At 40.6% G+C, this 13,891-nt stretch overlaps 1 protein-coding gene across 2 annotated transcripts in view; it reads left to right on the top strand.

Annotated features, from left to right (window-relative positions):
- Positions 1-13,891, top strand: part of RAB3GAP1 (RAB3 GTPase activating protein catalytic subunit 1) — a 122,884-nt gene that overhangs the window by 10,646 nt on the left and 98,347 nt on the right. The window contains exon 4 of one of the 2 annotated variants that reach the window (XM_069577717.1): positions 13,688-13,776. The exons of the other annotated variant lie outside the window; for it this stretch is intronic. The gene's annotated coding sequence lies outside the window, so the exon portion shown is untranslated. The remainder of the gene's footprint in view (positions 1-13,687; positions 13,777-13,891) is intronic. 2 annotated transcript variants of the gene reach the window in all.

The following is a 13,891-nucleotide window of genomic DNA, read 5'->3' as shown; positions in this document are numbered from 1 at the left end:
CAGTCCTTTCAATGAATATTCTGGACGGTTTGCTTTAGGATGGGCTGGTTGGATCTCCTTGCAGTCCAAGGGACTCTCAAAAGTCTTCTCCAACACCACAGTTCAAAAGCATTAATTCTTTGGTGCTCAGCTTTCTTTATAGTCCAACTCCCACATCCATACATGACTGCTGGAGAAACTATAGCTTTGGCGAGATGGACCTTTGTCAGCAAAATAATCTCTGCTTTTAATATGCTGTCTAGGTTGGTAATAGCTTTTCTTCCAAGGAGCAAGAGCCTTTTAATTTTATGGCTGCAGTTACCATGTGCAGTGATTTTGGAGCCGAAGAAAATAAAGTCTGTCACTGTTTCCCTTTGTTTCCCCATCTATTTGCAGTGAAATGATGGGACTGAATGCCATGATACTAGTTTTTTGAGGGTTGAGTTTTAAACCAGCTTTTTCACTCTCCCCCTTAACTTTCAGCAAGAGGCTCTTTAGCTCTTCTTCGCTTTCTGCCGTAAGGGTGGTGTCATCTGCATATCTGAAGTTATTGATATTTCTCCCTACAGTCTTGATTCCAGCTTGTACTTCATACAGCCTGACATTTTGCATGATGTACTCTGCATATAAGTTAAATAAGCAGGGTGAAAATAGGAAGCCTTGACTTACTTCTTTCCCAAATGGAACCAGTCTGTTGTTCCATGTCCCGTTCTTACTGCATACAGAGTTTGCTTCCTGACCTGCATACAGAGTTCTCAAGAGGCAAGTAAGGTGATCTGGTATTCCCATCTCTTTAAGAATTTTCCAGAGTTTGTTGTGATCTACAAAGGCTTTGTTCAGTTCAGTACAGTTTAGTTGCTCAGTCGTGTCTGACTCTTTGTGACCCTATGAACCACAGCATGCCAGGTCTCCCAATTCATTGCCAACACCCGGAGTTCACCCAAACCCATGTCCATTGAGTCGGTGATGCCATCCAACCATCTCATTCTCTGTTGTCTCCTTCTCCTACTGCCCTCAATCTTCCCCAGCATCAGAGTCTTTTCTAATGAGTCAGCTCTTCGCATGAGGTGGCCAAAGTATTGGAGTTTCAGCTGCAACATCCGTCCTTCCAGTGAACACCCAGGACTGATCTCCTTTAGGATGGACTGGTTGGATCTCCTTGCAGTCCAAGGGACTCTCAAGAGTCTTTTCTAATACCATAGTTCAAAAGCAGCAATTCTTCGGTGCTCAGCTTTCTTTATAGTCCAACTCTCACATCCATACATGACCACTGGAAAAACCATAGCCTTGACTAGACGGACCTTTGTTGACAAAGTGATGTCTCTGCTTTTTAATATGCTGTCTAGGTTGGTCATAACTGTCCTTCCAAGGACAGTTGTTCCATGTCCCGTTCCATGTCTTTTAATTTCATGGCTGCAGTCACCATCTGCAGTGATTTTGGAGCCCCCCAAAATAAAATCAGCCACTGTTTCCACCGTTTCCCCATCTATTTCCCATGAAGTGATAGGACTGGATGCCGTGATTTTAGTTTTCTGAATGTTGAGCTTTAAGCCAACTTTTTTACTCCCCTGTTTCACTTTCATCAAGAGGCCCTTTAGTTCCTCTTCACTTTCTGCCATCAGGGTGGTATAATCTGCATATCAGAGGTTATTGATATTTCTCCCAGCAATCTTGATTCCAGCCTGTGCTTCCTCCAGCCCAGTGTTTCTCATGATAGAAACACTGCATAGAAGTTAAATAAGCAGGGTGACAATATACAGCCTTGACGTACTCCTTTTCCTATTTGGAACCAGTCTGTTGTTCCATGTACAGTTCTAACTGTTACTTCCTGACCTGCATACAAGTTTCTCAAGAGGTGGGTCAGGTGGTCTGGTATTCCCATCTCTTTCAGAATTTTCCAGTTTATTTTGATCCACACAGTCAAAGGCTTTGGCATAGTCAATAAAGCAGAAGTAGATGTATTTCTGGAATTCTTCCTTTTTCCATGATCCAGCGGATGTTGGCAATTTGATCTCTGCTTCGTCTGCCTTTTCTAAAACCAGTTTGAACATCTGGAAGTTCACGGTTTACGTATTGCTGAAGCCTGGCTTGGAGAATTTTGAGCATTACTTTATTAGCATGTGAGATGAGTGCAATTGTGCGGTAGTTTGATCATTCTTTGGCATTGCCTTTCTTTGGGATTGGGATGAAAACTGACCTTTTCCAATCCTGTGGGCACTGCTGAGTTTTTCAAATTTGCTGGCATATTGAGTGCAGCACTTTCACAGCATCATCTTTCAGGATTTGAAATAGCTCAGCTGGAATTCCATCACCTCCACTAGCTTTGTTCGTAGTGATGCTTCCTAAGGCCCACTTGACTTCACATTCCAGGATGTCTGGCTCTAGGTGAGTGATCACACCATTGTGATTATCTGGGTCCTCAAGATCTTTTTTGTACAGTTTTCTGTGTATTCTTGCCACCTCTTCTTAATATCTTCTGCTTCTGTTAGGTCCATCCCATTTTTGTCCTTTATTGAACCCATCTTTGCATGAAATGTTCCCTTGGTATCTCCATTTTTCTTGAAGACATCGCTAGTCTTTCCCATTCTATTGTTTTCCTCTATTTCTTTGCATTGATCACTGAGTAAGGCTTTCTTATCTCTCCTTGCTATTCTTTCGAACTCTGAATTCAAATGGGTATATCTTTCCTTTTCTCCTTTACCTTTCCTTTTTCCTCTTTTCTCATCTATTTCTAAGGCCTCCTTAGACAACCTTGTTGCCTTTTTCCTTTTTTTTTTCCTTGGGGATAATTTTGATCACTGCCTCCTGTATGTACAGTGTCAGGAACCTCTGTCCATTGTTAGAGTCTATAGTTCTACTAGGGAAATTCTGTTTTAATTAGCTAGAAGCTTTTTTTTTTAATCATAATTTATTCAGATCTTATTCTGTATCTATCGAGATAATCATATGATTTTTCTTTTTATTCTCTGAATGTGGTTAATTATGTTGATTAATTTTTTATTGTAAAATATTTGATGGTTTCTAGCTTTTGGTGATTTAAGTTTTTCAACGGGTATGATGCAAAAACTAGACACATTCAGTGGAAATTTACTTTGAAATTTGAATTTTGATCTTTTCCCAGCCTAGTACATGTGGTACAGTACACTCTCATGATGCAGGGCAGCAGGCTGTGGCTCACAGTCAACAATTTGATCATGAGGGTAAACAACTGATACACTTAAAACCATTCTGTACCCATATACCATTTTTGTCACTTTAAGTATTCAGTAAATGATGTGAGATGTTCAGTATTATATCATAAAATAGGCTTTGTGTTAGATGATTTTGTCTAAGTAAGTTAATGTAAGTGTTCTGAGCATGTGTAAGGTTGGCTTCAGTTCAGTTCAGTCGCTCAGTCATGTCCAACTCTTTGCGACCCCATGAATCACAGCATGCCAGTCCTGCCTGTCCATCACCAACTCCCGGAGTTCACTCAAACTCAGGTCCATAGAGTCAGTGATGGCTTCCAGCCATCTCATCCTCTGTCGTCCCCTTCTCCTCCTGCCCCCAATCCCTCCCAGCATCAGAGTCTTTGCCAGTGAGTCAACTCTTCTCATGAGGTGGCCAAAGTACTGGAGTTTCAGCTTTAGCATCATTCCTTCCAAAGAACACCCAGGGCTGATCTCCTTTAGAATGGACTGGTTGGATCTCCTTGCAGTCCAAGGGACGCTCAGGAGTCTTCTCCAACATCACAGTTCAAAAGCATCAACTCTTCAGCACTCAGCTTTCTTCACAGTCCAACTCTCACACCCATACTTGACCACTAGAAGAACCATAGCCTTGACTAAATGGACCTTTGTTGGCAAAGTAATGTCTCTGTTTTGTGGTATGCTATCTAGATTGGTCATAACTTTCCTTCCAAGGAGTAAGCGTCTTTTAATTTCATGGCTGCAATCACCATCTGCAGTGATTTTGGAGCCCCCCAAACTAAAGTCTGACACTGTTTCCACTGTTTCCCCATCTATTTGTCATGAAGTGATGGGACCAGAAGCCATGATCTTCGTTTTCTGAATGTTGAGCTTTAAGCCCACTTTTTCACTCTCCTCTTTCACTTTCATCAACAGGCTTTTTTAGTTCTTCACTTTCTGCCATCAGAGTGGTGTCATCTGCCTATCTGAGGTTACTGATACTTCTCCTGGCAATCTTGATTGCAGCTTATGCTTCTTCCAGTCCAGCGTTTCTCATGATATACTCTGCATAGAAGTTAAATAAGCAGGGTGGCAATATACAGCCTTGACGTACTCCTTTTCCTATTTGGAACCAGTCTGTTGTTCCATGTCCAGTTCTAACTGTTGCTTCCTGATCTGCATATAGGTTTCTCAAGAGGCAGGTCAGGTGGTCTAGTATTCCCATCTCTCAGAATTTTCCACAGTTTCTTGTGATCCACACAGTCAAAGGCTTTGGCATAGTCAATAAAGCAGAAATAGATGTTTTTCTGGAACTCTCTTGCTTTTTCCATGATCCAGCGGATGTTGGCAATTTGACCTCTGGTTCCTCTGCCTTTTCTAAAACCAGTTTGAACATCTGGAAGTTCACGGTTCACATACTTTTGAAGCCTGGCTTGGAGAATTTTGAGCATTACTTTACTAGCATGTGAGATGAGTGCAATTGTGCAGTAGTTTGAGCATTCTTTGGCATTCATTGCCTTTCTTTGGGATTGGAATGAAAACTGACCTTTAGTCTTAGGCTGAGCTATATAATATTTGACAGAAAAGGTTTATTAATGTCAACTTAATGATATTTCCAATTTATAAAGGATATATTGGGCCGTAATAACCCCAATATAAGTCAAGGACATTTTGTACATAATGTTTGCCATTTTAAACATTTTCAAGTGTAAAATTCAGTGGCTTTAAGTATTTTTACATATTTCAAGTTTTCATCAAGCCAGACTGAACTCTTTCACTGCCCCTAGTCTGAAGCCTTCAGTAACCACTATTCATTTTCTGCAATTTCATTTATTTAGCTCCTTCATATAAATAGAATCCTACAGTATTTGGCCTTTTGTGTCTAGCTTGTTTTTCATCTGTCATAAATGTCTTTAGAATTCATCCATGTGGTAGAATTTGTCAGAATGTCATTCCTTTTTAAGATGGAATAATACTCCATTGTGTGTGTGTGTATTTATACACACTCACAACACATTTTGCTTATCTGTTTATGTATCAGTGGACACTTGGGTTACAGTAAGTCCCTTACATACAGACCTTCAAGTTACGAACTTTCGAAGATGTGAATGTGGATTCGCATGTCTAATCGTGTAAGGCGTGAATGAAATTGCAGCTTGCGCTCTGTCTCCTATTGCTGACAGTCCGTCAGCTCTGCCATCTCCCATCTTCTGTCTCTTCCAGTCAGTAACTCTTGTCTGTTCACTCAACACCAGCCCCTTTATGCCAGCTGTTGTAGTGTACTAGTGTACCTTTCAAGGTACTATACTGTAGGATGAAAAATGTTTTATTTTTAAAAATTTTTTATTATTTTGGTTGTACTAGGTCTTTGTTGCTGTGTGGGCTTTTCTCTGGTTGTGTTGAGCTGCTCATTGTAGTGGCCTCCCTTGTTGCAGAGTTCAGGCTTTAGGGTGCATGGGCTTCAATCGGAGAAGGCGATGACACCCCACTCCAGTACTCTTGCCTGGAAAATCCCATGGACAGAGGAGCCTGGTAGGCTGCAGTCCATGGGGTGGCGAAGAGTCGGACACAACTAGTGACTTCACTTTCACTTTTCACTTTCATGCATTGGAGAAGGAAATGGCAACCCACTCCAGTGTTCTTGCCTGGAGAATCCCAGAGATGGTGGAGCCTGGTGGGCTGCCATCTGTGGGGTCACACAGAGTCGGACACGACTGAAGTGGCTCAGCAGCAGCAGCAGCAGGCTTCAATAGTTGTGGATGTGGGCTCAGTTATTGTGCCTCCCAGGTACTAGAGCACAGGTTCGATAGTTGTGGCACATGAGCACAGCGTGTGGGATCCTCCTGAATCAGGGATTGAACTCATGACCCCAAATGAATACGTTACCGCTGAACCACCAGAGAAGCCACTGGTTTATTTTTTCTGTTTGTTTATGTATTATTTGTGTGAAAAGTATTATAAAGCTCTTACAGTACAGTTTTACATAGCTGATTATGTTAGGTACTTAGGCTAACTTTCTTGGACTTATGAACAAATTGGACTTTCAAACTCACTCTCAGAACAGAAGTTGTTTGTATGTAGGGGACTTACTGTATTTCCCCTTTCTCGCTTTTGTGAATAATGCTGTTGTGAACATGCATGTGCAGATATCTGAGTTCCTTTCAACTCTTAAATATATACCCAAAAGTGCAATATTTTCATCATATGTTGTTTTTGAATTTTTTGAATTGCCATACTGGCTGGCTAGTTCAGTTTCAGTTCAGTTCAGTCGCTCAGTCGTGTCCGACTCTTTGCGACCCCATGAATCGCAGCACGCCAGGCCTCCCTGTCCATCACCATCTCCCGGATTTCACTCAGACTTATGTCCATTGAGTCCATGATGCCATCCAGCCATCTCATCCTGGGTTGTCCCCTTCTCCTCCTGCCCCTAATCTCTCCCAGCATCAGAGTCTTTTCCAATGAGTCAACTCTTCGCATGAGGTGTCCAAAGTACTGGAGCTTCAGCTTTAGCATCATTCCTTCCAAAGAAATCCCAGGGTTGATCTCCTTCAGAATGGACTGGTTGGATCTCCTTGCAGTCCAAGGGACCCTCAAGAGTCTTCTCCAACACCACAGTTCAAATGCATCAATTCTTCGGCGCTCAGCCTTCTTCACAGTCCAACTCTCACATCCATACGTGACCACTGGAAAAACCATAGCCTTGACTAGACAGACCTTAGTCGGCAAAGTAATATCTCTGCTCTTGAATATACTGTCTAGGTTGGTCATAACTTTTCTTCCAAGGAGTAAGCGTCTTTTAATTTCATGGCTGCAGTCACCATCTGCAGTGATTTTGGAGCCCAAAAAAATAAAGTCTGACACTGTTTCTACTGTTTCCCCATCTATTTGCTATGAAGTGATGGGACCAGACTCCATGATCTTCTTTTTCTGAATGTTGAACTTTAAGCCAACTTTTTCACTCTCCTCTTTCACTTTCATCAAGAGGCTTTTTAGCTCCTCTTCACTTTCTGCCATAAGGGTGGTGTCATCTGCATATCTTTAAATTTTTCTTTATTATTTTTTTAAATAATTTTATTTATTGGCTGTGCTGGCTTTTATCTAGTTGTGGCAAGGAGGGGCTACTCTGGTTGTGGTTCGAGGGCTTCTTATTGCTGTGGCTTCTCTTGTTGTGGAGCATGGGCTCTAGGGGGCTCAAGCTTCAGTAGTTGCAGCTCCCAGGCTCTGGAGCACAGGCTCAATAGTTGTGGCTTACAGGCTCTGCTGTTCCAGAGCAATGTGGGATCCTCCTGGATCAAGGATCAAACCCATGTCTCCTGCATTGGCAGGCAGATTCTTTACCACTGAGCCACCAGGAAAGCCCTTTACTTGGTTTTTGAGGAATAGTTTTGCTAAAGAATTTTAGCTTGAAAAATTTCCCCTCCAGTTCTGTAAAGATGTGGTTCCATTGTTTTCTCTATAATTTTTGATGAGAAATTAGGTGACACTCATTTTTGTTCTAGCTTGCTGCTCTTTTCTCTGGCTACTTTCAAGATTTTTTTCTTTATCTTTTTAAGCTAACTGACTATGAACATTCATAGGTGTATTTTGTGTTTTTCCTGTTTCGTTTTATTAATATTGAATATATTAATATTAAAAACAACTTGCTTCTCACCAAATTGGGGAAATTTTGGGCATTATTATTAATTTCTTTTTTACTCTTTGGCCACACTCACCGTACAGCCTTTGGGACCTTAGTTCTCTAATCAGGGATCATACTTGTGCCCCCGTGCAGTGGGAGTGCTGAGTCTTAACTGCTGGACCACCAGGGATGTCCCATTTGCCATTATTTTTTCAATATATTTCTGTCCTAGTCTCTTTTCTGTAATTTAAGTAATATTTGACTTCTTGATACTGCCCCACAGGTCTCTGAGGCTCTACTGTACTCAGTCTTTTTTTTTTTTTTTTCTCTCTCATATAATTTCTTAGAATTTATCTTCTGCTGTCTCCAGTTTGCTGTTAAACCCACTTAAGGTATTTTCCAATTCAGTTATTGTAGTTTTTAGGTGTAGAATTTTTTGGTTCCTTTTATGATGTCTAATTCTCTGTGATTGCTTATCTCTAAGTCTTTCTGAAAATACTGCTCTTTAGGCCTCCAATTGTGACATCTACGTTTTGAGGTTGAATTTGTTCACTGTATTCTCTTGAGTATACGTCACATTTTCTTGGGTTTTTTAATTTGTATTGTGTTTGTTGTGTGCACTCAGTTGCTCAGTCTTCGTGACCTCATGGATTGTAGCCCTCCTGGCCCCTCTGCCCATGAAAATTTCCAGACAAGAATACTGAACCGGAGTGCTATTTCCTATTCCGGGGATCTTCCCGACCCAGGGATTGACCCACATCCCTTGCATCTCCTGCACTGGCAATGGATTCTTTATCACTGGTGCCACCTGGAAAGCCTTTTGGGAGGGGGGGCGGGGGTGTATCCAATAATTTCTTAACTTTATACTTGTATTTTGAGTGAATGTATAGATTAGGTTCTCTTGTGTTTTCTGAAGAACAGTTTTTAGTTTTAGCATGCAGTTTGCTTAATTGGAGTAAAATTCCATTCTCTCTTTGTTGGTGACAGCAGCTGAAATCTTTTCTTTGAAGTTTCTTCTTTGTCAGTGTACCCTGGAGTTTCTACTGCACATGCATGGCTTAACAGCCAAGATTTGGGGCAGAGTTTATTTGCAAAGTTTGAGGTTTACCCCTGGTTGTGCACAAATTAGTCTACCCTTTAGGTCAGAAATTCTCATGATGTGGTCTGAGGACTTCTTTTGGACCCTGAGAACCTTCTCTGTATTTTACTATTTTTAGTTATTCTAAAGAAAGATTTTTTTAACATTTAGATAACTACTTAAAAGTAATTTTTGTGAATGAAATGAGGCAGTGACCTTTTTTATTCTATTGGATAGCCAGCATTTTCTGAATTATTGATTATGCTCTCTTTACCATATATTGAGTTCTGTACATACTTGGATTTGTTTCTGGAATATGAATACTTTGTATTCTTATAAATATGCTATTTTAATTATTATATATTTATTGTATATTCTGGTGGGACAAAAATATACTCCCATTATATTTCTCTTCCAAAATTTTCTTTAAAAAAAAAAAGATTATTTGACTGCACTAGGCCTTGCGGCATGTGGGATCTAGTTCCCTGACCAGGGATTGAACACGGGCCTTTGCATTGGGAGCACAAGATCTTAGCCACTGGACCACCAGGGAAGTCCCTCCAAAATTTTCTTAACTCTTTTTATACTTTTATTTCTTTGTATTAATTTTTTTCTTGGCATGAAGACAACTTTATTAACTGTACTAAAAATACCTATCTATATCCATTCAACAAGATAGTTTGAAGTACTTTTTGAGATGTCATATTAAATTAATAACTTTTAGTTCTAGTAAATACACTTCTAATATTGAATTCTCTGTATAACATGGCTTTAAATCTAATGTTGACCATGATTACCCGTTCCGTTTTTTTTAAATGGAAGTATAATTGACATGTAACATTTTATTAGTCTTCGCTGTACAATAGAGTGATTTGATTTTTATATATATTGAAAAATGATCACCACAAGTCTAGTTAGCATCCATCACCGTACATAGTAACATTTTTTTCTTGTTTTGAGAATTAAAGATTTATCAACTTTAAAATATGCAGTACAGTATTATTAACTGTAGTCACTAGCTCCCCATGATTGACTTATTTTATAACTGAAAGTTTATACCTTTTAATGCCCTTCACTCATTTCACCTCCCCTCCCCCATCTCTGACCACCAACTATCCTTTCTCTGCTTCTGTGAGCTTAGTTTTTTGTTGTTGTTTTTTGAAAAGTTTCCTTATATATTAGTTTCTCTTTTTATCTGACCTGTTTCACTTAGTATAGTGCCCTCAGAGTTTATCCATGTTGTTGCATATGGCAAGATTTCATTCCTTTTTGTGACGAAATAATATTCCATTGTATAGGTATACCACATTTTCTTTATCCATTAATCCATATTAAGTTGTTTATATATTTTGGCCTCTGTAATAAAGCTGCAGTGGTGGGGTGCATATATCTTTATTGTTTTCTTTGGATAAATACTCACGAGTGGAATTGCTGGGTCATATGGTAGTTCTGTTTTTTAATATTTTGGGTGCCTCTGTACTGTTTTGCATGGTGGTGGCACCAGTATACATTCCCACCAGTAGTGAACAAGAGTTCCCTTTTCTCCACACCTTCAGTTCAGTTCAGTTGCTCAGTCGTGTCCAACTCTTTGCGACTCCATGAACTGCAGCATGCCAGGCCTCCCTGTCCATCACCAACTCCCAAAGTTTACCCAAACTCATGTCCATCAAGTTGGTGATGCCATCCAGCCATCTCATTCTCTGTCATCCCCTTCTCCTGCCCCCAATCCCTCCCAGCATCAGGATCTTTTCCAGTGAGTCAACTCTTCGCATGAGGTGGCCAAAGTATTGGAGTTTGAGCCTCAGCATCAGTCTTTCCGATGAACACCCAGGACTGATCTCCTTTAGGATGGACTGGTTGGATCTCCTTGCAGTCTGAGGGACTTTCAAGAGTCTTCTCCAACACCACAGTTCAAAAGCATCAATTCTTTGGCGCTCAGCTTTCTTCACAGTCCAACTCTCACATCCATACATGACCACTGGAAAAACCATAGCCTTGAGCAGACTTTGTTGGCAAAGTAATGTCTCTGCTTTGTGGTATGCTATCTAGGTTGGTCATAACCCTCCTTCCAAGGAGTAAGCGTCTTTTAATTTCATGGCTGCAGTCACCATCTGCAGTGATTTTGGAGCCCCCAGAAATAAAGTCTGACACTGTTTCCACTGTTTCCCCATCTATTTGTCATGAAGTGATGGGACCAGAAGCCATGATCTCCGTTTTCTGAATGTTGAGCTTTAAGCCCACTTTTTCACTCTCCTCTTTCACTTTCATCAAGAGGCTTTTTAGTTCCTCTTCACTTTCTGCCATCAGGGTGGTGTCATCTGCATATCTGAGGTTATTGATACTTCTCCCGGCAATCTTGATTCCAGCTTATGCTTCTTCCAGCCCAGCATTTCTCATGATGTACTCTGCATAGAAGTTAAACAAGCAGGGTGACAATATGCACCCTTAACATACTCCTTACATCGTGCAAAATGTCAGGCTGGATGAAGCACAAGCTAGAATCAAGATTGCAGGGAGAAATATCAATAACCTCAGATATACAGATTACACCACCCTTATGGCAGAAAGTGAAGAAGAACTAAAGAGCCTCTTGATGAAAGTGAAAGGGGAGAGTGAAAAAGTTGGTTTAAAACCCAACATTCAGAAAACTAAGATCATGGCATCTGGTCCTATCACTTCATGGCAAATATATGGGGAAAAGGTGACAGACTTTTTTTGGGGGGGCTCCAAAATCACTACAGATGGTGACTGCAGCTGTGAAATTAAAAGACACTTGCTCCTTAGAAGAAAAGTTATGACCAACCTAGACAGTATTTTAAAAAGCAGGGACATTACTTTGCCAACAAAGGTCCATATAGTCAAAGCTATGGTTTTTCCAGTAGTCATGTATGGATGTGAGAGTTGGACTATAAAGAGAGCTGACTGCTGAAGAAGTGATGCTTTAGAACTGTGGTGTTGGAGAAGACTCTTGAGAGTCCCTTGGACAGCTAGGAGATCCAGCCAGTCCATCCTAAAGGAAACCAATCCTGAATATTCATTGGAAGGACTGATGCTGAAGCTGAAACTCCAATACTTTGGCCACCTCATGCGAAAAGTTGACTCATTGGAAAAGACCCTGATGCTGGGAAAGATTGAAGGCAGGAGGAGATGGGGATGACAGAGGATGAGATGGTTGGATAGCATCACCGACTACAATGGACATGAGTTTGAGTAAACTCTGGGAGTTGGTGATGGACAGGGAGTCCTGGTGTGCTGCAGTCCATGGGGTTGCAAAGAGTCGAACAGGACTTAGCGACTGAACTGAACTGATGATTTCCTTTGTTGTGCAGAAGCTTTTTAGTTTGATGTCCCACTTGTTTACTTTTGCTTTTGTTTTGTTACATTTCCTTTGGAAATCAGATCCAAAAGAATCATCATCAAGAGTTATGTCAAGCAGCATACTGCCCATGTTTTCTAGGAATTTTATGCTTTCAAGTCTTATGTTCAAGTCTTTAATCCATTTTGGTATAAATTTTGTATATAGTTTATATTCCAAGCACCACCAGCTACTATTTTTATGCAGGAATCGCAGTGCCAAATGCCCAGAGCTCATCTCTTCATCTTGGTTTTGCCACAGAAGGAGCAAGCGTATTTGGCATCCTGGGTGATTTCAATTTTCATTACCATTTTTCTTAGGGAGGCACTGTAACCTGTCACATATTTGCCCATGATTCTTACCTTCTTGGGGCTCCCCCAGTGGCTCAGATGGTAAAGAATCTGCCTGCTGTGTAGGAGACCTGGGTTCAATCCCTGGGTGGGGAAGATCCCCTGGAGAAGGAAATGGCTACCCGCTTCCATATTCTTCCTGGAAGAGTTCCATAAGTGGAGGAGTCTGGCAGGCTACAGTCCATGGAGTCACAGAGTTGGACACAACTGAGCAACTAACACTGACCTTCTTGGTGCATTTTGCTATGTTGCCACAACCTAGGTCCCAGCCCAGAGAGATGTTCATTTAATTTTAAGTTGTGAATGCTTTTTCCTAGGAGTTAATCATATGGCAGGAAAAGAAAGCACCTAATGAAAAAGATACATCTCATGGTGACTTCTTTCCAAGTTTCTGGCTTCTAGCAACTATTCAAGGTTTCACACTCCCCGCTTTCTTCTTTCCTTGTAGTATTTTGGAGTTCTGTAGGTATTTTCGGGATTAGCTTTGAATTCCCGCAAGTGCTACTTTGGGTTGGTCCTTTGACAATGGATGGTCCTAATTGTTTGTGAATCTCCAGTTATTGCTGCAAATTGAAACCAGAGCCTGGTATTGTCTGTCTTCATATTTTTGGCCATATTTTCTTTAGACCTCTAGAGAAATGCCATAGTTAATTATGCACAGGTAACACTGAGTACTATCTTGAATGATATTTAGTAACTTAGATTCTAAGTCCTTATCTGTGGGGCTGGCTTCTACTATAGCTTAGAACTTTTACATCACTTCTGATTTTTTGATATCATAATAGCTAACATTTATTGAATGTTTAACATGCTTAACTATCTGCTATGCACTTTTTTTTATGTTAGGCACTTTCTAAGTTCTTTATATCATCTCATTTAATCCTCAGATATAATTAGGAGATTGGTACTGTTTTTATTATCCCCATTTTATAGATCAGAATTGAGGCACAGTGAGAAAAATAACTTAGCTCAAGATTATTTAGCTAGTAAGTTTCTGTGAACCCAAGAGATCTGCCCTGAGCTACAGCCTTCCCAGAAGAGTCACAGGGCTCAAGTACTTCCTGAGCGCCCTTCTTTGTGCACCTCTTCTACTTTCATCTTCCCTACCTTAGCTCTTTACCATTTTGTTTTTCTGTCCAGGGTGTTCAAGAGGAATTCTCCTAAGCTAATACTGCTATCATGTTACAAGCCTACATAGAAGCCTTCAGAGACTCTCCATTGCCTATAGGGTAAAGTTGAAACTCTTAGAACTGATATTTGTAGACATCCAGTGTCAGGTCTCTTACCTCCCCCACCCCCCTTCTATTTCCTGTAAGAAATTCAGCTGAATTGGACTATTTGTTC

The sequence above is a fragment of the Ovis canadensis genome, chromosome 2 (assembly GCF_042477335.2).
Source record: "Ovis canadensis isolate MfBH-ARS-UI-01 breed Bighorn chromosome 2, ARS-UI_OviCan_v2, whole genome shotgun sequence".
Classification (NCBI taxonomy): Eukaryota; Metazoa; Chordata; class Mammalia; order Artiodactyla; family Bovidae; genus Ovis; species Ovis canadensis.
This window is presented reverse-complemented; position numbering and strand designations above follow the sequence as displayed.